Source organism: Gymnoscopelus braueri (genome assembly GCF_963280865.1).
Source record: "Gymnoscopelus braueri genome assembly, chromosome: 24".
In the NCBI taxonomy this organism is placed as follows: Eukaryota; Metazoa; Chordata; class Actinopteri; order Myctophiformes; family Myctophidae; genus Gymnoscopelus; species Gymnoscopelus braueri.
This window is the reverse complement of record NC_137626.1, coordinates 35,503,429-35,531,126: the sequence shown is the minus strand read 5'-3', so window position 1 is coordinate 35,531,126 and position 27,698 is coordinate 35,503,429. Positions and strand designations below refer to the sequence as shown.

General features: G+C 41.4%; 1 long non-coding RNA gene and 1 pseudogene across 2 annotated transcripts; one reads left to right on the top strand and one right to left on the bottom strand.

Moving 5' to 3' along the window:
* The first annotated feature begins 17,596 nt into the window (after positions 1-17,596).
* Positions 17,597-18,035, top strand: LOC308080467. Its single transcript, XR_013932709.1, has 3 exons — positions 17,597-17,690; positions 17,780-17,841; positions 17,906-18,035. It is a non-coding gene; the product is annotated as an uncharacterized lncRNA (long non-coding RNA).
* A 6,962-nt stretch (positions 18,036-24,997) lies between these two features.
* Positions 24,998-27,661, bottom strand: LOC308080604 (polyribonucleotide 5'-hydroxyl-kinase Clp1-like; annotated as a pseudogene). Its single transcript has 4 exons — positions 27,618-27,661; positions 26,594-27,108; positions 25,586-26,171; positions 24,998-25,070 (listed from the first exon to the last, which is right to left on the bottom strand). The product of its transcript is annotated as a polyribonucleotide 5'-hydroxyl-kinase Clp1-like (transcript).
* Between the last annotated feature and the right edge of the window lie 37 nt (positions 27,662-27,698).

Here is a 27,698-nt window from a genome sequence, read left to right as displayed (position 1 = left end):
AGTCCTTATACAAGTACAGCTTGTCTTCTGTTTAAAAAAACAGGTTATATCGAAAATCACCCAAAGGTACGGTCACAAACTGTTTGTTTCATGCGCTCCAAACTAGCGTCTTTCTAACTTTTTCTCTAATACACAATTTAGTAATACAAGTACTATAGTAATAACTAATTGCAAAATGTAGGTCTCTGCACTCATTTAGAAGGACTATATCTGTCAGTGGAGACTGAAGTCATGTGGGCTTTGGCCGGGGCACTTTATGACGTGAATGCAAATCTTTAAATGTCTAAATACTGAAGCAAGCCACCTAAAAACTGTCTGTGGTGCACACAAGGCCACAGTAGACATTAAAATGACCCCTTACAGCCTATGTTATACTTAGTCGAGGATGCGACGCGTTGTGAGCTTGTAGGTTTGCTATTCTCGGCTGTTCTCGGCGCGCAACACCTTCACGCAATATAGTGCACTTTGTTCGACAGATAGCAAAAATAGCCAATCTACAAGCTCACAACACCAGTCATCATTATTCGACAACATGCGTTGTGCAGAGCTATCTCTCTCCCTCACACACACACACACACACACACTCTGCCCTATTCACAAGTCTCTCTTGTCTAGTCCCTCCTTAAAAGCTCCCTTCAATACAGATTGATTCTCTCCCTTTAGACTACAGATGCACAAAATGCACGTCCATGTATACACAAACGCGCACGCGCAGCTGGCCACGCGTGACATGAGCGAGAGGACAAGTCACGCCGGGCCGAGCGAGTGCTCGTCTCAAAGGAAATGTGCAGGTTTGACATGCGGGCGGGCATTGTGTGGACGGACGGAGACAGAAGACAGTGGGGTGGCAGGTTACCAGTGGTGGAAAGTAACTAAGTACATTTACTTAAGAACTGTATTTAAGTACAATGTTGAGGTATTTTTTACTTTACTGTAAGTAAGTAAGAGTATTTCCAGTTTTCAGTACTTTTACTTCTACTCCAATTATTTTAAAACTTTAGTTACTAGTTACTATGCAGATATAAATCATTATATCATATAACATACATTAACCACTTTAGCCCTATTTTATACATAGGCTATTTGAAAATAGCAGATCTACAAGCTCACAACGTGTGGCAAATGTGACACGTTGTGAGCTATTTTCAAACATTTTACTACTTTAAGGATATTTTGATGCCAATACTTTTGTACTTTTACTCAAGTAACATTTTGAACACAGGCCTTTTCCTTGTAACAGAGCATTTTTATATTGAGGCATTGGTACTTTAACTTAAAGGGATACTTCACTTTCACATAAAATAAACATTAAAAATATATATTTAAAAAAAATGAAAGAAGTTATGGCAAAATAAAGGCCCCCTCACACATTAGTAGGACACTCTAATGCGTGAGGGGGCCATGAATTTTCCATAACTTTTTTCATTTATTTTTAATATATTTTTTAAATGTTTCCCCGGCCCTAAAGTGAAGTATCCCTTTAAGTCAAATATTCCAGTACTTCTTCCACCACTGCAGGTTACTGGAAGGGACACACATCAGGATAGATAAGAGGACAGTGGGGGACAGCAGGTTACTGGAGTGGACAAGTGTCAGGACAGACGGAAGACAATGGGGTGGCAGGTTACTGGAAGGGACAGACGTCAGGACGGTCGTCCCCAGCCATGCGAGACGAGTGCATCTCAAAGGACATTTATGATGTCATGTAAAGTGCAGTGTTTTTATTTTTTTGCTCCGCATTAGCATTAGCATATCGTCGCTGTCGAGCAAAAACCTTGTATCTCCATATTAACTCTTTGACTGCCAGATCAATTGTGTAATAGTGTGCCACTGCTGCCAGGGAAAACGGAGATTTTACTGTACCTTTGGAAAATCATGGAATATTCTCTGTGACCGCCGTCCTCACGGACAAGGGCTCAAAACACATCAATCACGGGTGTGTCGTAGTAGAGGGGAAAAGATTGTCCGGTTCGCGATCCTCCATTCAAGAGCTAGGCTTGTTTTGCCGTAAAGCAGGATCTAGCAGAGATATGGCCATTTCACTGCAGGAAATAAACAGGAAGTAAACAGGTTGTATTTTTTTAAACAACGTCATTTCCGGTTCTGACGTCATCAGGCAGTGAAAGCATCATCCATAGGATAGGTAACAGCGCCATCTAGTGGAAAACCACTGAAGACAAAAACTTGTCCAAACTCGTGGTTGGCAGGCTGGGACTTTCGTTCGTTTACGCGTCCATGGCAATGCCAGGCAAAGAGTAAAATTTAGTTTTTCGTAAATTAATGCAATATTTCGTCATAGGCCTACTACATACTACAATACCAGCGAAGATTTCGTGATCGTGTCGCTCCAAGCATGGGTTTGTGAGCTTGTGGATCGGCTATTTTCAAATAGTCAATACATTCAAGTGGTAAAACTGTGTGTGTGTACGTGTGTGTGTGTGTGATCATGTGGCCTGGTCGCTTTGTTTGGTTTTGTTTGAGTGGAGCTGGCCGCTTGTTTCTCTCGCAAAATCTGGCAACAACTGGTTGGAAGTCTGTCCCCATTCGCTGTTTTCTTTCTACAATTTGAGTGTGCTTTTATGACACGGCCATTAAACGGAGTGTTGATTCAGTTATTGTACAACACGTTTTATGTGACACAGTTTATAGTGCGTTATGTTGAAGCTCCTTCAGTGTACGATGTCTAGATGGCTGTGATCACAGCTTGTACAAAACATACTGCTGCCTTACCTACAATAACAAGAAATATATTTAATGAATACACCTTTGAACCCAATTGTAAGGGAACATTTAAAGAGATGTTTTAGCCCCACCAAAACAAGCAAATATTTCTAAAAACACGAGCAAGAGGGAGAGGGAGAGGGAGGGAGAGAGATAGAGAGAGAGAGAGAGAGAGAGAGAGAGAGAGAGAGAGAGAGAGAGAGAGAGAGAGAGAGAGAGGGAGGAACAATTGGAATTCAGGCGAGGTGACCTTGATTTATGAACCTCCTTGCACTGTAACTGAGTGGTAATGTTCCACTTACAGTACCTTACCTGAGGGCTTATACAGTCCTGGAGGAAAGACACTTATGATTACTGTAGGTTGGGGAGGAGTTTGGTCCAGTCTGGCCCAGTTGAAGGGTAGTGCTTGGAACCAGAGAGAGATTTAATTCTCCCACAGGTCCAGTCTCTGCCTCATACTTGAGCGCGCTCTCTCTCTCCCTCTCTCATCAAATAGACAGTTTTATTCAATCCTGTATGGAGTATTTTGTCTAACAAAGCACCCTCAAATAAAACCTAAACCTAACCCCAGTGACCTTTATTGACCTTTCATTCAAAGTGTTAGAAAAGTTGTCTAAAAGTAAGAAGAACAAAAAAAAAGAAATGGTTGAATGGAGCTAGTTTCTCTGGACCAGTCCCTTAACCACTTAACCCCCTGTATAGTCTACAGAACTGGACTTGAGTCTACACCAAATAAAAAAAAATAGCCGATTTACAAGCTCACTTGTGAGCTTGTAGATATGCTATTTTTGGCTAATGTTCCCCCCAGAACATGGATGCTGGTGTTCAAGTGCTTAATGGCCTGGAGGTGTGTTAGACCTGGGGCATAGGAAGCTCAAAACACCATTCCGTTTGGCATTGACAGAGAAGAGTTGTCAAATGTTTAATGGCCGCAACCCACATACTGAGATGTGCTGCTCATCCCACAAAAGCACTTTCCTTACAAATGGGACACCATTTAAAAAGGTAAATAAATAGGCTTTCCAACGATATAAAAGTTATTGCCAAGAAGCATTGTTACAACAATCTACCAAACACAAATTTCCAAACTTTTTGTTTCAACTTAATTTACTATGTAATTTGATATATTGAAAAAAAAAAACTGTTTCACATTAACAAAAGTAACACACACGACCGGGAACATATGACCGGCATGCAGCCCTTCCCTTTCCAATTTCACACACATTTCCATTCTCTAATATGCTTTTCTTCATAATTGAACTATGATGAGAACGCCATAAGCGGTCACATCTGTGTGTGTGTGTGTGTGTGTGTGTGTGTGTGTGTGTGTGTGTGTGTGTGTGTGTGTGTGTGTGTGTGTGTGTGTGTGTGTGTGTGTGTGTGTGTGTGGAGGAGCGGGTGTGTTTAACTGTTTATCCTTAGATTACCTACCCGAAGCAGGGAAGCGAGTCAAGCGAGTAATTCCAACATGGCCGTCATCTGTCCCAGGTTCTGTGCACCGCAGCCTGCGTTCTCGCTCAGCCAGAAGTTACCGTTTGTTTCACAAGTTAGGGATTAGAAAGAAAAACTGCAACAACAAAATGGCAGACAAAGCAAATATCTGTTTAACCACTTCCAACCTGGTATGGCGTCTATCATAGAAAGAAATTGGTGAAAATATAGGCTTACATCCTATATTAAAATTGCCTAATGGGTGGCGCGGTCGTTGGGTCGGTGGACCACTGCATGTCAAACACTGGTGGAATAAGTACTAAAAAAATGTACTTAAGTAAAAGTATCAATACTGCAATGAAGAAGTACTCTGTTACAAGTAAAAGTCCGGAATTCAAAATGTACTTGAGTAAAAGTACAAAAGTATTGGTATTAAAATGTACTTAGAGTACCAAAAGTAAAAGTACTAAAATGTTTGAAAATAGCCGATATACAAGCTCACAACGTGTCGCGATGTGACGTGTTGTGAGCTTGTAGATCTGCTATTTTCAAATAGCCTAGATATAAAATAGGGCTAAAGTGGTTAATGTATGTTTTATAATGTATTAATTTATATCTGCAAAGTAACTAAAGTTTTCAAATAATTGTAGTGGAGTAAAAGTACAATATTTGCCTCTGAGATGTAGTGGAGTAGGCCTAGAAGTAAAAGTATAGAAAATGTGAAATACTCCAGTAAAGTAAAAGTTCCATAAACATTTGAACTTAAGTACAGTATTTGAGTAAATGTACTTAGTTACTTTCCACCACTGATGCACATTGGCCTCTCAGTCGGCACTGATGTCAGACACCGTCAGCAGTACACTGATGTCGGACACAACAGAAACCGCCACTGCGGCCCTTGGAGGCCCCGTCAGGTGCACATAATGGAGTCAACATGCACTGATGTCAGACCCAACAAACAAAATGCATATACTGTATTATGGAGATTAGATTTTCAACATGCACTGATGTCAGACACAACAAACAAAATGCATACACTGTATAATGGAGATTAGATTTTCAACATGCACTAATGTCAGACACAACAGAAACCGTGTCAAATGCACACATATATTTGCAACATGCACTGATGCCCTGTGAGAGTGCGGTTTAGCCAACACCAACTCGGGACTCCTGAATCGCTGCCCTCCACACTCTACTATCTAACATCAGTGTTGTTAGCTAAGCTGTCGCGCCGCAGTGCATCTACGTAGGTGGTGTGCTTCTTGCATTTCCTCACTGCAAAAAAATCGAAATCTAATGAAGTACATCTGTTATTTGTAAAAGATGTATCCTCTCATATCAAGACATAGACTTAGTTGATTTCCAGAAAATACATCTTTATTGGAAAGTGTCTTGTACAGGCCACTGTGTATGGACAGCTATTCAAAAGATTGCAGAACGTGAAATCCCCCCAAAAGATCTTTCCAGATGGGAGACCTTCAAAGAAGCACCGCCCGCAGCCAATGATGCCCTGTCTTGAGCAGCCAACTGACACAGAGGAAATCGATTCTTCGAGTGACTCGACCATCATTCTAGACCGCTCCTCAGAGGAGAATACAACCCCAGAAAGAGGTGACCTTCACATTTATATTTACACATTTACCCGTGTAAGGGGTTCATATTTTTGTGATGTTTACAGGTCTAATTAACCCATATCACATTTTAAACAATTTTGTTTTCATGATGCACTCGTAAAATAAAGTAGAAGGGTTAGTATTGGCCAATGTGCATTCTGCTTTGACTGTTATTAGAGACCTGAAGCATCCAATATCATGAGCAGCAACAACTTTACTTTACTACTTTATAATCACTCATTCATATCAAATGTTATGTATTTTATTGTTTTCTAAAGTTAAAGCTCTACTGTTTATTCTGATATAAATCATTGCTATAGAGTGTCTCTCCAGCTCTTTAATAAACAGAACATACATTTTTCAGTTGTGTTGCCAATTTTAGGCAATCAGGAAAGAGTACCCATTTCAGTTCAAATTTTGTCTCCTCACTACTTTGTGTCATCAATTCCAATTTCACTTGTTTATCCTGTATGAGTTCTCTCTTCTGCTGTGATAAAATTGGTATCCCAACCTGAAAATGCATTTTATGTTTAGTAGAGATGGAGAGACAGGAGAACCTTATTTGTTATCAGAATATAGAGCTATTTGACTTAAATATGTATTTTTGTGTCTTCTAGCTAACAAGCCGGCAGACATCGACAGTTCTGATTCCGAGTCCGACAGTCCAGCAACCATGGCCAAGCTCTACAAAACCCTAAAGGCAAACCGCGAGTCTGTTTCTCAGCTCCAGGATTTGGAATTCAAAGCCAGAAGAGCATTCATCGTTTCAGATTCCGTTCGCGAGGAGGACAAATACAACAAAATTATAGAGGCATATCCGTGCTTCCATTTCATTGGACATGTAAGTGGTTGTTGATAAGGCATAATTCAAAACATTTACCAATGTTTTGCCAAGTCCTCCTAAATGATGCATTCTAACGTCTGTGTTTATATTGAATATTTCGTAGGTGATGGAGGAACTTCGCCTCATCCTGGACAAGAATAACATCGACTACATTGATGAACTGAAAGGAAGATGGCACGACTTCTGCCAGAAGGTGCAGTTTTATGGCGTGTCGAAAAAGATGATGAAACCTCCAATGGGAATGACTAAAAGTAAGCACTTGATGTTGGGTGGATATATCAAGTTAATGTGCAAGTGTCTTATCTCTCTTTTTTTCTTAAAGATATCTATTGTTGATCATTGATTGTGCATTTTATCAAAGCATAAATGTAATGCATCTTTTCCTCAACAGTTCAACAGGCTCTCATGGTCCTCCGTGCACTGCCATCACTGTTCCCCTCTACGACTGCTCCTCCGAAGAGTCTAGGAGACGCGAGTGAGGCTCTGGTGCATGTCCTGGAGGTGAGTTGTGTACAACATTACAGTATAATATTCACCTGTCAGAAGCAACACAATCTGATGTGTTGAAATAGTTATAGCTGAAGGTCCTGCATATAACTTCATCAGGATTTAGCTGGCTCAGGTTCAAAAAATAAAATGATCATTGAAACAAAAGCGCATTACCTGATAGACGGATGTGTGTGTTTTGTGTTAAAGGAAAAAGAAGACCCCAATACGTACTTGAAGAAGCGTCCTCTATCCTCTCCTGTGCTGATTGTGAGTGAGTCCGACTGCCTCCTGGCTATAGGAGATGAGCCCATACATACACTCCCAAAATGTGAGGTAGCAGAGGGTGTTTTGTACCTTATGGTACTATTTTGCCCTACACCTTAGGTACCCCAAGTGTGTAGCCACTCTGCTTTCTGTCATACAAACGGAGGTCCTCATGGACAAAATCCATGAGGGAGACCTCACTCCATCTTACAAGAAAGCCATGGCCGATTGGAAAGCTTTCATTGGCCACTAAAGCTTATGGTCAGATGTGGACTGAAGTACCCCTGTCCCCACCCCCATCCTTGCTATAATCCACAGCCTTAAATGTAGCCTTGTTAACCGAGCAGTACATGTCCAGTACGGAACAGTTTAATTTGAATGTTATTACACTGCACTTTATATTGAGGAAAACTGTTATATTGTCAGCTGTTTGTTTGAAAGTTATATTGACCAGCTGTTTGTGTTAAAGCAATGCCTTTATTTTAAAATATCAGAGTGAGAATACTTTGGTAGAGATTTGCAACTCCAAAGGTAGGCAAGAAATAAAAAAAATATTGGTCCATTGCCACATTGACTTATATTGTACAGTGAAACAGCTCTCAAAGTCACCTTAGCATGTAAGCGAACGCAAACAAAGCTGATTCAGACAAAATGGAACATCATGAAACCCAGTACTGATTTTTTTAAACTTTGTTTTGCTATTTTTATGAGGAACAAAACCGGGACTGGATCTTCAAATAGTAGAATCAAGCGGAAGTTGACATCTTAATTTAAAAAAGGGAAAACATGGGTTTTGTGAGTTTCTATAATGTCTGAATCAGCTGTTTGTGTACGGGCTAAAGGAGAGACTTCAAGAGCTAGCTGTTTGTACACCGTACAATGTAAGTCAATGAGGAGCATATTGATCATTTTGGATTACTTGTCCACCTTGGAGTTGCATCATGACAAGGCAACTTCACAACCCTACCTTGTGTTCTTTCCCTTTTAAAGCAATGCCCTATTTGAATGTGAAAATATACAGTAAGCACTTTGTACGTGTGTTGAGGGACATGACATGTTATAGAAACCTCAATGTTATAGAAATTTGACATGTTCTGTGATTTTCAATATTGTGTACAGTTTTTATTTTAATTCAGTACACTGTGAGACAAAAAGTATTGAAAGCATCTTATGCCAGTGCAATATTATTTTATGTTTTCTTTTTTATGTCGTGAATGACCAACTAGTGAGGCCTCTGTCCAGTCAATGGTTGGAGGGAAGGGTGAATGGTGCTCCAGTCAGACCCACTGTATGTAGACTGTGAAGTTGCCATGTGATGCTGCACGTGCCTACTGTATTTTTATATAAGGTATACAGAGACAATAAATTGTATTTGTTTAATGCAAGACTTGTTTTAATTATTTCAGTCTTATTTGAAGTAGGTGGTGGGTCTTATATCTAGAACAATATCACTTTTGTAGAGCTTAGAATAAGATGCATACGCTTGAATTGAAATGAATAGGCTTGCCAAACTGGACAAAATGTCTTATTATGACGCAAAAAGCATTTCCTAATACTAGTAACAATTGTTTAATTTGAGTATTTCCAGCTAACTTTAAGAAATATTTCATCTATTATAGAACTTAATATCAGTTAATATGAGCTCACAATTAGTTTTTCCAGCTAATTTCAAGATGTATTTTTATCTTGATAGCCCACATATCACATCTTATTTCAAGACATCTTGACAAGCTAAAGTATACTAGTTCCATTGGCAGATTAGATTGCTTATTTCAATCAAAAATGTATTGTATTATATATTTTTTAACTTATTTTTGGAAGGCCGTTTTTTGCAGTGCTGGCTTCGCCCCTGGGTTGGCTCCCATAGTGTCAGTTTGCTTGCCGACAGTTCCGGGTGCCTGACACAGTGCCCTGCCAGCCTCATCCTACTCTCTCTCTGACCTTGTCTGTGACCCGTGGCAGGTCCCTGTAGAGGACCACATTTTTGATGTGGTCCGTCCATGTGACACCTAGTGCCATTCGTAGCATTCTTGGGTAGACTCCATCCCGGGCCCTTTCCTGCGGGGCATTCCAGTCAAGTGCCCTCCGGACCTTCAGGTCCTGTTCCGTTGAAGCATTCCAGGCGCCATGATATTTGAAATCCTCTCGAATGCCTCAAGCACCGTCCCGTCGGCAGTGGCAATGGTTTTGTCCTCTGTGTTAACTGTCAATACTCTTGTTTTCTTGGCATTGAGCTTGAGGCCGATCTTCCTGCACTCCATTTCTACTGTAGTAGTTCCCTTCCTTTCTCTGCTGTATCCGAGACTAGGGCAATGTCATCTGTCAGTAATCATGTCAGACAGACATAACAGAAACCATTCAACATAAACTGATGTCAGACAACAGAAAACATTGAGATGTCACCATGCACTGATGTCAGACACAACAGAAGGGGCCCAGGGGCCTATCAAATGCACGTATATGGAGTCAAGGCCGCTATACCTCTGTCCCCATCTCTAATAAAAGGACAAATACAATAGAATAATAGGAATGACAGACATGACTTAATGAGACACATAACCATATTGTTTTATTGTTTGTGCCACTCTTCTTCTGGATGCAGGTGGTTACATACTGTCTGGCAGAAACCTTCCTCTCAAAGAAGGAGAGCAAGGAAGGAGAAATGGTATAGTAGGGGAAAAAATTGAGATAGCAAGTAGAACCAAATGCGGGTCCCTTTGGCTCCATGTGTACGCTCTCAGAGTTACAAATGAATAACACTGAGTACTTTAGGGTGTGCACTGCAAAAATTGGATTTTAAGAAAGTAAAAAAATCCTCGATCCTAGCATATTAGTCTTATATTTTGTCCAAAAAGAAAAAATGTGCTTGTCAAAGAAACATTTTGCTTGTCAAACATGTTTCAAACAAGAAGTTTTTTCTCATTTTATTGAAATATAACTTGCATTTTCTTAATAGGGAATTTAATCAATTTTTGAGCAATATTTAACCAGTAACAAGCTACAACAGTGGTTTGCATCATATCCCAACACAGGCACAAGATTATTTTTCCTTATTTTAAGAGTAAGACCAGTTGGAACAGCTTCTCAATTTAAGAATTGTTTTATTTAATTCAACTTTCAATCTAATGCGACTTCATCACATAGAAATAACATGTTTCAGATCAAACAAACATGTTTCAGATCAAACCAACCATTTAACAAAGTGCACATTGGCTTTGGTAAAAGTGAAAGCTACACTTTAAAATCTGGGAATTATAAAACATTTCATTATCACATCTTAACAAAACTCTGCAACGCTGTGCATGCATGTTACTTTCAGATGAGAAAAATAAAAAGTGATATAAAACAAAAATTAGAAGTTTGGGTGTTAGGGTTCAACTGGTCACACGCACACTACAGTTTCATTCCCACCCCCAGTACATTAATTTAATTCAACAATCTGACATCACAGATAAAGACCATGTTTCAGATCGCTCAAACCATTTAACAAACAGTGCACATTGGTAAAAGTGCACGCTACACTTTAGAATCTGGGAACTCTGCAGCAACGCTGTGTAGTTTTATGCATAATGTTATAGGTACTTATTGGACAAAAGAAAGGATATAAAACAAAAAAATGTAAGTATGATATCAAGCACGCTCTGTAGGCTTCAACTTGACACACTACAGCCCCCCCCCCCCCACCCACAGTACAGTACACACCAAAAGAAATGAACATACAGGCAGGACAGTGTCATAAAAAAATAATAGTAAAATAAACAATAATAATAAAGAAACCACAACAGTCACCAGTCTCAATTTGGATCAACTCGCCATTGCAAAGAGGAGTGAGCTCTAATGGGGTTTTACACTGACGAAACAAGGGACATTCCATTCGTACTGGGGACCTGGGGAATTGCACGGTGCTGCTTACTTGAGCCAGCATGTTATCTAAAGAGCTCTTCTGCCGACTAATCTCCCGGGCCCCCACACACATATCAGTCACAAACCATCTCCCCACGGCACTGACACGATCCCAGCCGACCGAACCAGTGGCGGTAGAGCCACAACGCCAACAGTGTCGTTCACTGCCTGTGGAATGGTATGGGAGACCAAACAATTAAAAACCTGGCCAAGATAAACACCACGCACGTAACAGTCGCCAGCACGCCCCGTCCAAATAGGAAACACCCATCCTGTAGACATCACAGGTATCACAGTCGGCAGCGTGCACCACCCAACCAGACAACACGTGTTCAATGGACATCAGGCACAACCAGACGGAGATCGGCCTAGTCAGCAGCACACGCTACCAAGTTGGATAGTGCAGCATGACCCAGTCAACAGCACACGCTACCCAGTCAAACACCATGTGCTCTCCCAACTCGACATCTCAGCATGGACTGGTGGACATGCACGATCTGTCCAACTGCACAGCTCAGCCCTTCCCAGTAGACTGCGGGGCAGCCCAGCACAACCCACTACACAGTTCGAAATGTCCTGCTGATATAGTGACCAGGATTACTGCATGTTTTTGTGAGGGTACCTACCCTAGGGAACACGGGGAGAACATGCAAACTCCACACAGAGAGGCCCTTTTGCCAACCCCACCTAGGATATGGATACTGATGACGCGGAGGAGAGAACACGCCCCCAGTGCCCACAGCGTCCCCTGCGGGAGTTGAACCCAGGACCTTCTAGCTGTGAGGCGACATCGCTACCGCCTGGGACTTTGGGCGATATGAGGCTTGGGAGATTATCGAAAAAAACCCTATGCCTAACCCTAACCCTAACCTTATTATATGGGTGCATCCGGGTTGAAGAGTTGATCAATAATCCCCTTGTCCGATTGTTTCGGCGCCCCCTAGGGGCCGAGATAATAGTGAAAAACAGTTTGAAAGGAGTAAAAACTAAATTGGACACCAAATTCTGGGTCAGCGCGTCGCCCCGAACACGCCCATATAACTATCCTCACACACGGCCTTACCGTTCTCCTTAATTGGCTAGGGTCCAATGTCAAGTTATTACGCGCAATAAAGCAATATATCTCGATAACAATACGTTTTTAGAATCCGCCTTTCGGATATGTTGTACAACTCGCCAAGGCGCACACGTGGATGTCTTGTTTGTCCCGGTACGACACTCCTAAGTTGACCTCCTACACTTTCGGAAGCCACATAGAGTCTTAAACCTTAACTCATTCAGTGCCAAAAATATTTCTGGCTATATCACCCCTGTGCCAAGGCCAAAAATACATTGTAAAAAAAAAGTGCTTTGGAGCCGAGATACAGCCTTTTCAGTTAAAAAGTTAAACAAGAAGTGAATGGAGCAGCAAATCTTCAAATCATCATATCTTGGGTTCTGAACCTTTTTTTTCAAAAAAAAAAAAAAAAAAAAAAAAAAGATTTTTTTTTTTTTTTTTTTTTCCATGACGTCTCAGACGTCATTGGCACTCTGGGCTTATGAAAAACGTGACGTCTGCGACGTCATTGGCACTCAATGAGACCGTACCGAAGGACAAAGTCAGAAATAAAAAATTGTCGTACCGGGACAAACAAGACATCCACGCGTGCGTCTCAGCTAGCTCTACGACATATCCAAAAAGTGGACTCTAAGTCCTTATCGTATTCGAGATATTGAGCGAGATAGCGAAGCCGTAACCATAGCCAATTAAGGGATAATTAAATCAAGATTTAATTGATCAGGGTTTGATGATTTTGAAGTTTAGCATTATTTTACGTCTAGATGTGGGAAAAAAATATATCGGAGAAATCACGGGCCTGGAACACCCTAAAACCAACCAGGTAGTGGCCTTTTGAGGCACTTCCTGTTGTCCGAGAAAAATAAAACTTACATATTTGGAATCAGCGTCATCACATTAGTCTAAAGCCAAGTTTTGAAGAAAAATACAATTTCTAAATATTTTACGAGGGTTGACCTTTGCAGTCTTTTCGCTGAACTTTGAGCTTTATCAGTGTAAAAAAAAATCAGGGCCGGTGCCAAAAAATCCGGCTTACTCTCAATATGGATTGAGTGAAGTTTCGGATTTAAAAAAAATATCTGGAGCAATTAGTTACAGATTTTGTGCTCGGCGGCGCATGTAAATTGCACAAATTTACTGCGGTTGCTTATTCTCTGTGCTCGTTGACTCGTACGAGCTCATTGGATATGTTGTGTTGTAGAGCAAGTTGAGACCTGCGTAACGATGTCCATCGCTTATTGTTTGGACATTCCTTCGCAGAGTTACTACTTTATTTATGTATTTATTTTTATTATTATTATTATTATTATTATTATCATCAACATCATCATTATTATTATTACTACTACTACTGCAGGACCACATTGGAAACAAGTGTTTCATTAAACTTTGATTTGTTATCCTGGGTTTAAGTTATATTGTGAGTTTACTTATATCTTTTACCAAAATCTAATCAAATACTATTACTTCTACAGCTGCAACTATAGGCTATATATAATAGTAATATTATATTCTTGATATTAATATAATAACATTATTATTTAATATTATTATATTCATATAAATACCATGCATATTTAATATTTTTATTGCATTGATTATATTATTATGTATCTATCTTTATATCTATCTATCTATCTATTTATTATTTTATCTAATCTAATCTAATCTAATCTAATCTTTAGATGTAACTTCCTTCTGTAGTTCACATGTCACATAAAAAACAATTCTTATTGAGTCAGCAGTTCAAAGGTTAAGTGTCCAAACATTAAGGGCTCAAAGGTTAAGTCAGTGACATCATATTTTCCTCTGATCTGCATGCAGCAGTCAGCAGAGCCTCATGGGAGAACCTCCTTTGATATTCTACCTTGGAACTGGCCTGAACCAGTTTGTGTTTGAAAGCAAAGCACATTGACTCACAGCAGCTGCTCCTGCCAGAGGACCATGAGTTATTTCATTTATTCCTTTTTGGTAGGTGAAACTTAAACAATACATTACCACTGGATAATCTAACTGTTACCTGTATGTTAAGAATATTGTCTGTGGTATTTTTGTTGGAAATGTGTATTTTAAGGGGTCATGCTAGCTAGCTAGACACAGTGAGTGAACAGCTTGTATTCACTAGGCCTAGGGTTAGCTTCAAGCCTGTTGTTAGCTTGTCCAGCTACATACTTTGCTTACTATTTGAGCCCAGATACCTTTATTAAAAACCAATCAGGGGTTTATGACCATTGTGTCTAATGTTTAACATGCTTTGGTGCACTCTGTATCATTGTAGTGATGTATTAGAAGCTAACTATGCTAATCGCGATTAGCATTAAGCTAACTGCATAACATGTGGTGATGCCAGGTTACATGGTTACATGGTTAAACACCAGGGCTGTATTCTACATGTTGTGTTTACATCAAAACCATTCAGTTTGAATGGATTAAGTCACTTTAATGCTCTGTAGTAGCTACAACTACAAGGTCATTGTAACAAGGTTGAATGATAAATGCACTTATTGAATACGTTCATGATAAAATTCATGGTTAAAGGGGAATATACATAACATTAATGCTCCTATGTTCCAAAGTATTAAAAAGGTTAAAAAGCCTAAAAAGAATTACATTACACCTAAAAGGTTGATAAGAAATTCATTTGTAAATAATTAATGTGTCATGCTGTTAATATGTTTTGTGCATTATATGCTGATTCATTTCATGTAATGGATGTATTTCCTTTGTTAATGGTTATACATGATTTCACTGTATTTGAAATATATCTTTAATTATTGGTTATATGTTAAAAGAGATTAAGAAGAAAATAAGTTAATGAGGTTTCATTCATTTATAAGAACACAGAGTAATTTACTATTCTGCACGTTGTGTAGATTAGTTTTTTCAGAACCCCAGAGAAGTCTTTTGGAAACCCCAGAAGAGGTCTGAAATCTGTGATGGCGAGCCAAGCCCAGTAGAGTCTGTGGATGGTCGTGGAAGCGGTGTGGCCAACCGTGGGACCTGCCACAGAGGATCGTACTTGATTTACCGACAGATAACAGATAAGATCCAAACTGCTTTCTCTGCCGAGAAGCAGTCCTTTCTCCCATTCTCCTACACTGCTGTCTCTGCCCGAGCAGCAGTGCCCCTCCACCCACGTATACTGAAACCTCTGCCCGAGGTCTTACCCTGTTCACCCACGTATACTGATCACCTCTGCCCGAGGTCTCCTTTTCCCTACACCCACACACACACACCCCCTCAAAGGAAAGAACTGAACTTCAGGAACAGAACACTCCCTCTCTTTGGATCCCAAATCCTTAACACAAGGGAACATTCAGGGAAAGGGTTTTAACACCCTATAAGGACATATTCTATTATTATTTTATAAGAGCTCTCTTTGTTATTTTTCATACTGCAGTGCTGCAACTGTATATTGTGTTGTATTTGTATGTTCATTGACTGCTGTTGCTGAGGCAATAAAAGATAAGTCAATACTGTTCAACTAAATTCTAACTCTTGGTGAGTTACTCAAAGGTAACCACTAACGAACCTAGGTAGATGTCTAGCGCCTCTTGTTCTCTGTCATCGGGGCGGGAGAGGGGGCGCTACATTTACTTTTGTTTCAGTAATGGTCTTTTTCTTTCCTTTTGAGGTATTAAAAAGGTCTAAAAGTCCTTAAATTGTCACTTAACTGTCATTGGGGGACCCCCCCTCAAAATCATGTGGGGACCTCCCTGGTAGTCCCGACTTATCCTTGTCCCAACTATTAATACTGTATTGTACAACAGTGGCGCATCACAACACGTTGTGAGGGTGTAGGCTGCCCATTATTGAGAATGTTGCCCAAAATAGGGACACCAGGTTGAAATCAGACTATTATTATTATTAGTAGTAGTATTCGTATTATTATTATTATTATTATTATTATTAGACTGTGGCTTATGTAGTTTGTATATTTGGCTGTTTGTCTTGACTGGCCCTTTGCTACTGTCTTGTCTAGCTTCATTTATACATATGCCAGTGGTTGCCAGTGGTTATTTGTTTAATTCCCCTTTTTACTATTACTTAGTTATTTCTTATTGGCGTCTAGGCATTACCAAACATTGTTTCTAATGTATATTATCCTTTTATCCCTTACCTCAGTGTTACCCAATGTTGCAGGACAGATATGCAGCCAGTGGAGCTAAGTGGGACCGCTGTGGGACCTTTTATGAAAAGCAGCTGGACAAAGGTAATTACTGTTTCTGACAGAGTATCTCATGAAAGTATACGCTTGTTTAAATAACTGGCTGCTGTAAATTAATGTTTTTAACATTGCAGCACGCCTGACATGTCTCCATCACATGAAGTTAGGACATACAGGCTATGCTCACATCCTTGAGGTAAGAAATGTGCATATATGGCAATGTGATAATTCTTTGTTTTTTCTGTTTGCGTTTGTGTCAGTCTGCAGAAGACCCCAACACCTTTCTTCAGGCGAGACCACTCCACTCAGCCCTGCCGTGATTGTCTGTGAAAAAAGTGAGTAAGCCACTATTCTATGTTAACACACCACTGATACCTGGCAGACAAATGACAAACATCTGACACTCATCATGGCATGATGTGGCAACATGTGTATGAATTCAGTTTCTTACATACAGGCTATGCTCACATCCTTGAGGTAAGAAATGTGCATATATGGCAATGTGATAATTCTTTGTTTTTTCTGTTTGCGTTTGTGTCAGTCTGCAGAATACCCCAACACCTTTCTTCAGGCGAGACCACTCCACTCAGCCCTGCCGTGATTGTCTGTGAAAAAAGTGAGTAAGCCACTATTCATGTTAACACACCACTGATACCTGGCAGACAAATGACAAACATCTGACACTCATCATGGCATGATGTGGCAACATGTGTATGAATTCAGTTTCTGCTATTAGAAAAGTAATGCCAGGTTACACTTTTAAATTGTAATTGTTTATTTTTGTTATGTTTTCTGGCAGTCTGGAAGAGTCAACTGAGAGCCTAAGACCAGACCCAAAAAGAAGGATGTTTCCCAGGTCTTGGACCTTGAATAACAACCCAGATCATTCATTGACCCATGCTTCAACGAACTGGAACATGTAAGCAAATGTATTCCTTTGAAGTAGGCCTGCATGTGCTTCCTTACCTGGTTAACACCAGGCTCTACTTTTCTAATATTTGTTGTCTCTCTGTGATCTCTCTCTAGTTATGGATGAACACCGGTAGATCCTCGTTGGAGGAATGTGAACTGACGCGCTCTCTCTATATCTGTCTGTGTCATAGGATGAACTCTGACGAATCCTCTATTGACGGAACTCCTGCTTTGTACCCAAAGTCATCCGCTGTGGGACCTTTTATGAAAAGCAGCTGGACAAAGGTAATTACTGTTTCTGACAGAGTATCTCATGAAAGTATACGCTTGTTTAAATAACTGGCTGCTGTAAATTAATGTTTTTAACATTGCAGCACGCCTGACATGTCTCCATCACATGAAGTTAGGACATACAGGCTATGCTCACATCCTTGAGGTGAGAAATGTGCATATATGGCAATGTGATAATTCTTTGTTTTTTCTGTTTGTGTTTGTGTCAGTCTGCAGAAGACCCCAACACCTTTCTTCAGGCGAGACCACTCCACTCAGCCCTGCCGTGATTGTCTGTGAAACCATCTGCACATGCCATTGGAGCCATGCCTGTGTTGACCTTCCCAAAAGAGGACACCTATGTCAGCATGATGTATCTCATGGCGTGTGATTACACCGTTCACCTCACATACCCCAAGTGGAACATGACTCTTAGAAAAAGACCAAACGCCAAACGCCAAACGTTCAGTTCCTCGATGTTGCTGTAATACGGTTAGTTGATTACTCAGGTTAGTCACCAACAGAGCTTGGTACTGCTTTATTACCGCCAAGACGTCTTGGTAACAATTATTCTTGAACTGATGGACCCTGTGAAGTAAGGCTCAGTTATGCCTCTCCTTCAAAGCACTTTATATATACGTTGTATTGTCACTATGGATTCCAGTTTGGGGTCTTTTGTTTAAAATGGATTCTTAATTGAAAATGTACATACAAGGATCATTCAAAGTGCACTTATATATATATTTATTTTGTGAGAATAGACATTTTACTTTGTGCTGTAGTTTTGTTTTGTTTCACGTGTGTTTTCATATTATTTTGTCAAATATATTTATTTTGGTTAAGGATTTTGTTTCAAGTTTTCTGTTTTTAGAATTGAATGTTTCCAGTTGAGTGTCTGCTGTGTAAACTGTGAAGTCCTCCCCCTCCCCAACTTTGCAGTGGTTCTCAAACTTATTCTAGTCCCAAATTAATAGTTGGATTTGGACCACCATCTGAAAATGATATGTGCCAGCTAGGGCGTCCCCATACACGATTTGGGTTGATAAAATTATATCAGTAGTAAAACTGTCATTGAGGCTATGCCAACAAATGTTTATGAGGACCCCCTCAAATCCCCTCAAGGACTCCTGGGGGGTCCCTGCGTGGACCCCACTTTGAGAACCACTATTTTATAGCATGTGGGCCTGATCTGCTTTATAAAAGAAAATAAATGCTGAAAATAAGAATGCTTCTGGTGTCTTAATTTAAGACTTTTCATTCTATTATTTGAAGGAATTGCTTCTTATTGTAAGAGTTTTGGGGCTATTATTTTTCTTAAATTTAAGGAAAAAAATCCTCAGAATCGGCTTAATCAATAGATGAAAATACCACATTTAAGAAGATATTTCCTAAATAACAAAGTCTTCATTGCTTGTATTAAGCAAGAACTTGCTTCAGATGTAGGCCTTTTTGTCTAGTTTTAAGCACCAGTATGCTCTTTCAGTGGCTAGACTTTGTTTCTAGTTTTAAGAATTCTAGTATAGAAAAAAATGCTGACGCCATTGGCAGATTTATTTGCTTGATATGAAAAAATATGTCTCAATTTAAAAATATTTTGCTTGTTTTAATTTGGGCATTATTTGCAGTGTGGAGAGAAAAGTGAGACCCTGCCATTAAGCGTGTGGTTGGTGTATTTTCCCGTGGTTCGACAAGCAAACCCAAATGTATGTGAGTGTTCCTCATGTGGTAAACCCCACCCTTCTGCTACCACAAGCAGCGTAAAACAAACACCAAGTATTATTCTAGAAATACCATTTAAATAGAGAGAGACAGAGAGAGACAGAGAGAGAGAGAGCGTGTACGCGTGCGTGTGTCTGTGTCTGTGTCTGTGTTTATACAGGAAGTAGGTTTGGTTCTCTGGGCTAACCTACAGTATAGATTCAACACTCATTTCAAACACTTCATGCACTTCAGTGTTCAGAAATCAAACACACCAGCTTGTAGATATGCTTTTTTTCGCGACTTTTGCGTGGCACTCTTGTACGATGAAGTAGGACACAGGTCCACAAAACAAATACAAAAAAAGACAATATGGTGTACAAGGTCTTCTGCCCGACAGCAACGACATCGTAAAAGTCACTTAAAACATATCAAAAGAGTCACTTATAAATGTAAAAAATAATATAAATCTTAACCACTTGAACCCCAGTATCCCAATACCGTAGGGAACATTAGTCCAAATAAGCCAATCTACAAGCTCACAACGTGGTGCATTGTGAGCGTGTGGATCTGCTATTTTTTTTTTTTAAGAGATTTGGTGTCGAGTGAACCAGCGTAAGTACTACAACTCAGGTCTGTTTCCCTAAAAGAGTGTTTAAGTGGTTAACACTTGCGTGACTAACCCATCAATCTGAGAATTTAAAGTGGATTATGAAGTAACTTAATATGTCTCGAGTAACTTACATTTTAACCACTTTGAGGTATTTTACTTTACTGGAGTATTTCCAATTTTCAGTGCTTTTACTTCTACTCCACTACATACGTGGGAAAATACAATCCACTACAATTATATGAAGATTTTGATTATTATTCTTCTTGCGACATATTGTGAGCTTGTGGATCGGCCATTTTTAATTCCGGACTTTTACTTCAGAGTATGTCTTCATTGCAGTATTGATACTTTTACTTAAGTAAAGAGTGTTTGTACTTTTACCACCCCTGTTTATTTTCCATCTACACATCTCTACAAGCTTCTATTTTTGCTGAACATTCCCCCTAGAATAGGCATGCAGGGGTTCAAGTGGTTAAGTAACTTATAAATCGTACAAGTCACCTATAATTCTTACAAGCCACTTATAAATCGTACAAGTCACTTATCTTACAAGTCACATATAAACGTGACACAGCTGAATGGCAGGGCGTCATTTTTTCAGTTTAAAGTATGTGTTCCGCTAACCACACTGGTCTCTGTGATCGTATAATCGTCCTGTTTTCTTTGCGCCCGTCTCAGCCATCGTCTTTTGATGTCTTAAAGATAATCACACCAGCCAAGTTGATGCCTCCCAGTAATCGAGGCTCTGGAATTAGCATGGCTAGAAATGAACACATTAACCCATCAAGACCTGAGGCCGATTCTACAAATGTCTTCTAAATCCAGTTTTGCTATGTTTGCTATATCAGTGGTTCTCAAACTTTTTCATGTCAAGGACCCTCAAAATTACATGTATTTGGCCGCAGACCCCCATCTCAAAATATTTTTTTCCAGGGACCCCCAGAGGCAAAGATTGGAGTTACACAATTACTTTAGCAAAGATACATTCAGAGACTTGGACACATTTTCAAAGTTGTTCAAAAATAGCAGATATACAAGCTCATAGCGCGGCACCGAGTGCTCGAACTCGAACCAGCAACTCGCGTCAGGGTACATTAGAGGCTAAGTGCCTGTCTAAAAAATAAAACATGTTTAAGATTGTTTTGAAAAAACACACACACACACACACACACACACACACACACACACACACACACACACACACACACACACACACACACACCCTTTCTCTCTCTCCCCTGTATTGTCATCTGCTAATTGGCGACACATTTGTCGCCAGTGACCTCAGTGGTTGCGGTGTGAATGAGGACAGATATTTAAAACCAAAACGTGACGGTCATTCGACATGAAGTGTATTCATGTCACTTCATGTGACCTTTAGGCTTGGCGCTGCATGGGACCTGGCCTCAGCCGCTGCCCGGTGGGCTTTGTTTAATGTCCGACACGTGACCCCTCGTTAAGGTCTCCTCTGGGCCCCACCCCACGCGTTGGACAACAAACAGAGCCTTTACGCTGACCTTTGGATGGCCTGGAGAGGTCATGTTTGACCACACGTCTTTACTTTTTAGAACCGCGAACAGACTAAATGATGAGGGGTTTTCACTAATTATACTGTGACACCATGGTGGATACAGATCCTCCTATAATTCCAGAAAGCTCTGTCACGGTCGGTGATCGGTGGTGAGGCCAAAATCTCTTCTGCCCTGTTCTCCTCAGTGGCTGGAGCAATTGATCTGAATTTGCACACAGCCATTGACCATTACCATGTGCACGGAACAGCGAACCTCGTTTTTCGATTTCCCCAACTGTCAGCTGTTTATTAGCGTTTTTCTGTAAAAGAATGTCACCATGGTAATCGCTGCCCAGCTGTGGGATGGCCCCGCAAGCTATGGGACGAACTGCCTCCCGGGTTGCCAGATCATGTACGCATATCCCCCCACGGGTATGGACTAGTAACTCATAATTTGTTGTACAGTGTATCACCAGATCAACGCAAAACAATAATATATATATATATATATATATATATATATATATATATATATGTATATATGTATGTATGTATATATATATATATATATATATATATATATATATATATATATATATATATATATATATATATATATATATATATACACATACATACATACATACATACATACATACATACATACATACATACATACATACATACATACATACATATATATATATATATATATATATATATATATATATATATATATATATTGTATTGACGATTTCAAACAAACATTTTGCCACTCGGCCGGGCACAGGAATATCCGTTTTTGACGCGTTTCAATAAGAGAATGTCCAAACCAAAAACTGCTGTTGGGTGAGGTTCCCATTTATTCAATATAACAGGGAATGCAGCAAGGTTTTGTCAATGCTTAATAAGAACGGCAAAAACCGTGTGATCTCCTGTGTGTACCCAAACCATGCCATCATTAACCGGCTTGTACCTGTGCCTATGAACCTGCCGGTTGCTACGGCAACCCCCCTCAAGGTGAACCCGCCCAAAACTGGCTTAAAGGCACAAAGGCAGAATAGTTCCTTCACCCCGGCCCTAAATGCAAAAGTACGATTAACAACTACAAAACAAAAAAGAGGAGTCATACAAGGAGTCTGAGTGCATTATATGCAGTTCTTTGAAGCAGAAAGAGCTTGAAATATGTAGTCGTGAAGATGATTCCACTGAAGCCCTGACGGGGCCCTCCACAAAGTATCTCCACATTGTACTTCTATGGCGGCTTCTGGTCAAGAGAGTTAAGGTCCTTACACACCGGGGCGATTTTTTTCATGCGAATAATACGTTTTTTTTTTAAACCTTATAAAGTCAATGCAAGCTTCCACACCAGTTTCACGGAGCGAAAAAAGCGTCTTTTAATTATTCGGAACGAGTCCGAATTTTGCGTATATTCGCATATTCGCCGGTGTGTAACCGCCTTTAGTCTTCTCCCCAGACATGACCAGCTTGAGCAGGACGTTGCAGTCCTCTGTCAACACTGTGGTGCCGTTGTCGTTTAGCCTGAAGGCCTGCGCTGTAGGCTCCCAATTCCCTAAGGCCCACAAAGGCTGTTGGAAGCCCTCGGACAGTCCTCCACAGCCTGAGAAGACATCCGGTGTGTGGTACTTGAACACCTTTGGTTTCTGTTTGACCATGCACTAGTTTGGCATGGTGAAGTCATTCACTTTAAAAGGTAAGTTCATGCAATGATGATCTTCCAGCGTGCATGTTGATTCATCAAAGATTTCTGGGACCCTCAGGTCCTCCTTTGACGTCTCCTGCTTCTCCATTGCCTTTTCGTTGATATCTTGGCCATACTGGGAAACCAACAGCTCCTCCAGCCTGATGATATTGATGACTGATGACAGCCTATTGGCGTGTATAGTTGGGCAGCTTCTCTGGCAACCACTATTGCCCCTCAAAGGACCACTGATGACCCACCCCAATAGGGTCCTCACGGCATAAGGTCCATCGCCTTGGCTGTTGATTATTTCCCAGGGCTCCATGAGTTTTGACACATTCGTTCTGATCAACATTTCAACGTCAGCGTCTAAATCTGGGATTTGGACATCCTTCAGATATTCCCATTTGTCGATATATTGCGTGTGAGTGATAGCTGCGATGGTGGTTGCAAAACTGCTTTCCCTGATGTTACTCCTGATTAGCGGGCTGTTCCTGGTTGCTGGCTGTATTGAGGTGTTTGGTGGCCGTGCATCTGAAATTTCCCCAAAAAGGGGATGCGTCAAGATTTTGACTTGATTCTCCAGAAAACTCACCATGTCTGGGAATGTGGCCCAGACCACCATCTTTCACGCAGCTTGTATGGCCATTTCATTATGACCTGCCAACTGTTTGATAGAATGTCCATCTCCTCCATATATTGTATCTCCATCATAGCATTGCGGCACCCTCTCAAGAACAATGCAAATTCCTGCAGTGCTTTAACGTCCTCGGTTTTCATAGTAGGCCATCCAAATGCTTTGTCCATAATATGCTGTTGCTATTCTATATTCATTGCCAAAGTGCTCTTTCAAAAGCGCTTTAGCTCTTTCGCAATCTGGGAACCCATCGTCAAATAAAACGGAAAAACAGCGCCCTCTGGGCGGAGGAATTAACTAGAGCCATGCTTACTGGAAACCAGGGATTTGGTCTGCCCTCAGCCCTCCACTTCCGGTGGTGCGCCTATGTTTTCATTCCCACTAACAATATTTCTCCACGGAACACTAACACCATTTCTCCCAAAGAACATGGATCGTTTTGGATATAAGCCCACTTGTTTCTATGATGAAAGAGCAAGTTAAAATGTTACTAACTTTCCGTGGTTTTGTCGGCTCCGAGGACGCTATTGTTAAATGAGTTTCGGTTTGTTTCCAGTGGGAAGCGAGCCACACACATGTAAATCCCGCCCACTAGATTTGATTGGGTAAAGCGCGGCCTGCTTCCTGATCTGAAGGCACGCCCACTTGTAGCCAATGTGCATGGGTTCTCAACACGGCACCCGACAGATTCAAGCACAGCTATGAATCTGTTCTTGAGAGAGATTAGCTATTTCGTAACCTTGTTGTGGCAGCATATGTAGGCAGCTTCTCACCAGCTCTCTGGGCTGCCCCCTGGTGTATTGTTCCAAGTTATATAAACAGTCTTGGTAACTGCTTGCTTTTGCTTCGACACAATGTTCAAAGGTTATGATAAAGGAAGTACACTGTAAAGGATCACCATCAAATACTGCTATGTCTCTTTGTGGTAGGGTGGCTGCCATTTGTTGTTGAGCCTTGATTTAAAGTAAGGGTGTCCACTTTTCCGTTGTATGGTAATAAATGGAAAAACCTACAGTCCAAACAAATCAAAATATATCAATACCATTGCCTGTATATCAATATCATTATTATTCAAAATGTTACAACCCATTTGAATAATAATAATGATGGAGTAATGTGATGAGGGCCTCATCACAGTATCCTCTGTGCCTTAAAATCTCCTTTATTTCAGGTCAATAAAGCGGATGTCCATGATTAGCAGAGTATGTCTTGGTAGAGGTCTGGGGGCTGGTAGCCTCGGAAACCCATGCCTTTTTTTTGTTTCAAAAGAAAACAAGACCAGGAGACCTGGTTCTGCCAGACCCAGAATAAATTCCTAGTACGTAACACACCTACAAACCACTTTATTAGTTGAAATCTGAAGATCAGAGCACTACGTCACGCTAAGCTTGGCCAATCGAAAAGAGGGACCGGGAGGAAAAACGTTGACCGGGAGGAAGTAAGAGGGACAGACAAAGCCTCATGTAGGCCTGACCCCCTGGGTCTGGCAAAAAGCCTGGGAGAACCATGCAGGAATGGTGGTTTCTAAACCTTGTTATCTCCTAACCAATCAGAGTGCAGAGGGGCGTCGCTCTAAATGTGGTGACGTCAGCGTGTTCCGAACACAGGCCGGGGGGGGGGGGAGGGGGCGGAGGGGAGGGGAGGCGGGGACAGCAATAGGAAGCGGCGCTGGAATCCAACCGCCTGGGTTTGGATCCGCCCTTCAAGACCATCGATAGGGCTCGCTCTTTCAGGCTAGGGCGCTGGTGACAGCACGGTCATCACCTGTGTGCCTGAGTGTCCACATTAGTCACCACAATAAACCCACAAACAGAGCTCTCCACTATACCCCTTCTAGTTCCCTCCTCCCCTTCCTCAGCACAGCTCACGCTCAGCACATGATGCGTGAGGTCTTGCCTGTCGTCCTGAGACATCCCCAGTGGCAGACACGTGTCTGGGATGGACGGTGCCCCGATTTTGTAGATGCGGACATCTGAGAAGCGCACGTCGAAGGCATGAGGGTTGAAGGACACGCCACGGAAGCCATAGAAATACTCACGGATCTTTTTGTCACGCGTCTCTCTCCTGCCGATACTCCTTGGTGCGCTCTGCTACCCCACCAGACTTGGGCAGGAGGACCACCGCAAGTCTCGTTTGAGCTCACTGTAGAGCCTTTCCTGGTCAAGCAGCAGCACCACGTCCACCTCGAAGGCAGAGGCACAGTGCACCAAAGCCTGATAACCGGAGCCCTTCACCAGCCACAGGTGTTGATGATGCAGCCTCCGACACTGGCTTTCCTGTTCACCTCACAACGCTGGGAAAACACTTCAGCCAAGCAGGATGTCAGCTTATAGGCTCTATGCACAGCAGCCATATTGGAAAGAAATTGGGCCTCTTCCATACTTTCTGCACAGGTGTTACCAATGATACTAATGAAGGCTCTGTTCCATTCTGGTCAAACAGAGTCAGGGTGCTGATATTGGGTATGTTGGCTCACTGGAAACACTCTGCTACACCAGTGGGTCTCAAAGTGTGGTCCAGGGACCCTCATGGTTCCTTGAGGGGGTTTCAAATGACCCCTTACGGGTGCGTAACTCTGAGAGTGTACAAATGGAAGCAAATGGAAATGTAAGGGTCCATTTGTACACTCTCAGAGTTATGGGGGTCCACTGTGCTACACTAAATGGCACAGAACCTTAATTAGTATCATTGGTAAAATCTGTGAAGGAAGTAAGGAAGAGGCCCAATTTATTTCCAATATGGCTGTTGTGTATAGAGCCTATTGTAAGGTTTGATGTTGGTCCCTGGGGTGGTAGAGCCAAGTGGAATACCAAAGGAGCCTGGACTGAAAAACCCTCCTCAACATCTGCTGGACGCTCGATACACATCGCTGACACGGTTCCTGGGACCGACACCCCACTCTGTCCTACGTCCAGCTCCACCAGTGTTGGCCTCCTGCCAAGTCTTACAGCATAGTTTAGTAGCAACCGGCACACTGTGGACTTCCCCACATCTTGTAGGCCCTACCACCACCACTCTCACTGTCTCTCTCAGCTTGTTTTCTCATCTGATCCAAAGCAGCATGAGTATTGAGGTACAGTAGCATGGGAGTGTCCTCGGATTCATATGCAACCTCTGTTTTACCATACAGGGACACACTGCAGCCCTGCCAGGTGAAAACTGCTATCTTGGAGCCTGGTCCGAATGTGTACTTCTTGTTACGGTTGAGCTCTACCAAAGACCTCAGCCATCCCTGTGAGCAGCTCCAGTCGGACAAAAAATTGCTCAAAGATGCTGGCAATGAGTTATTGGACCTCCAGGCGGATTGTGCTGGCTCCTATGCCCAGGATAGGCACTAGTGGGTAGCTGAAGGGTTGGTCCCCTGTAATGGTGGTGGTGGTTGTTAGACCTACATCAAGTAGACCGGTATATCCCTATGTCAGACTGGCTCACACAGGAGAGTTAGTATCGGGCTGTTTGTGTTTTCTTTAAGTAGCTTGCTACATCAGAAATGCAAAGTACACATTTTATATTCATTTCATCAGACACACCCCTTCCTGCATAAGCCCATTGTGACTTTTAACTCCATTTTAACCATGCTAGACTGCTTGAAAACACACCTCCCATATATGCACCCTGATTGGTCCACCCAGCCCATCAGCTTTATGGATTGGCCAAGCTTCATGTGACGTCTGTAGCTCTGTACTAATATAAGAGTTAGAGCTCACAATGCAACTCAATTCCTTTACACAGCAAGACTTGAAAAAATACAGTTGAATTGAGGTTAATGTCTAGAATGTTACGTTGGACGTCGCATCTGAATGGAGGAACACACAGAGATTTTCATGCTGGTGTTGCGGTTGGAGACAAGGTGTACTACTTTA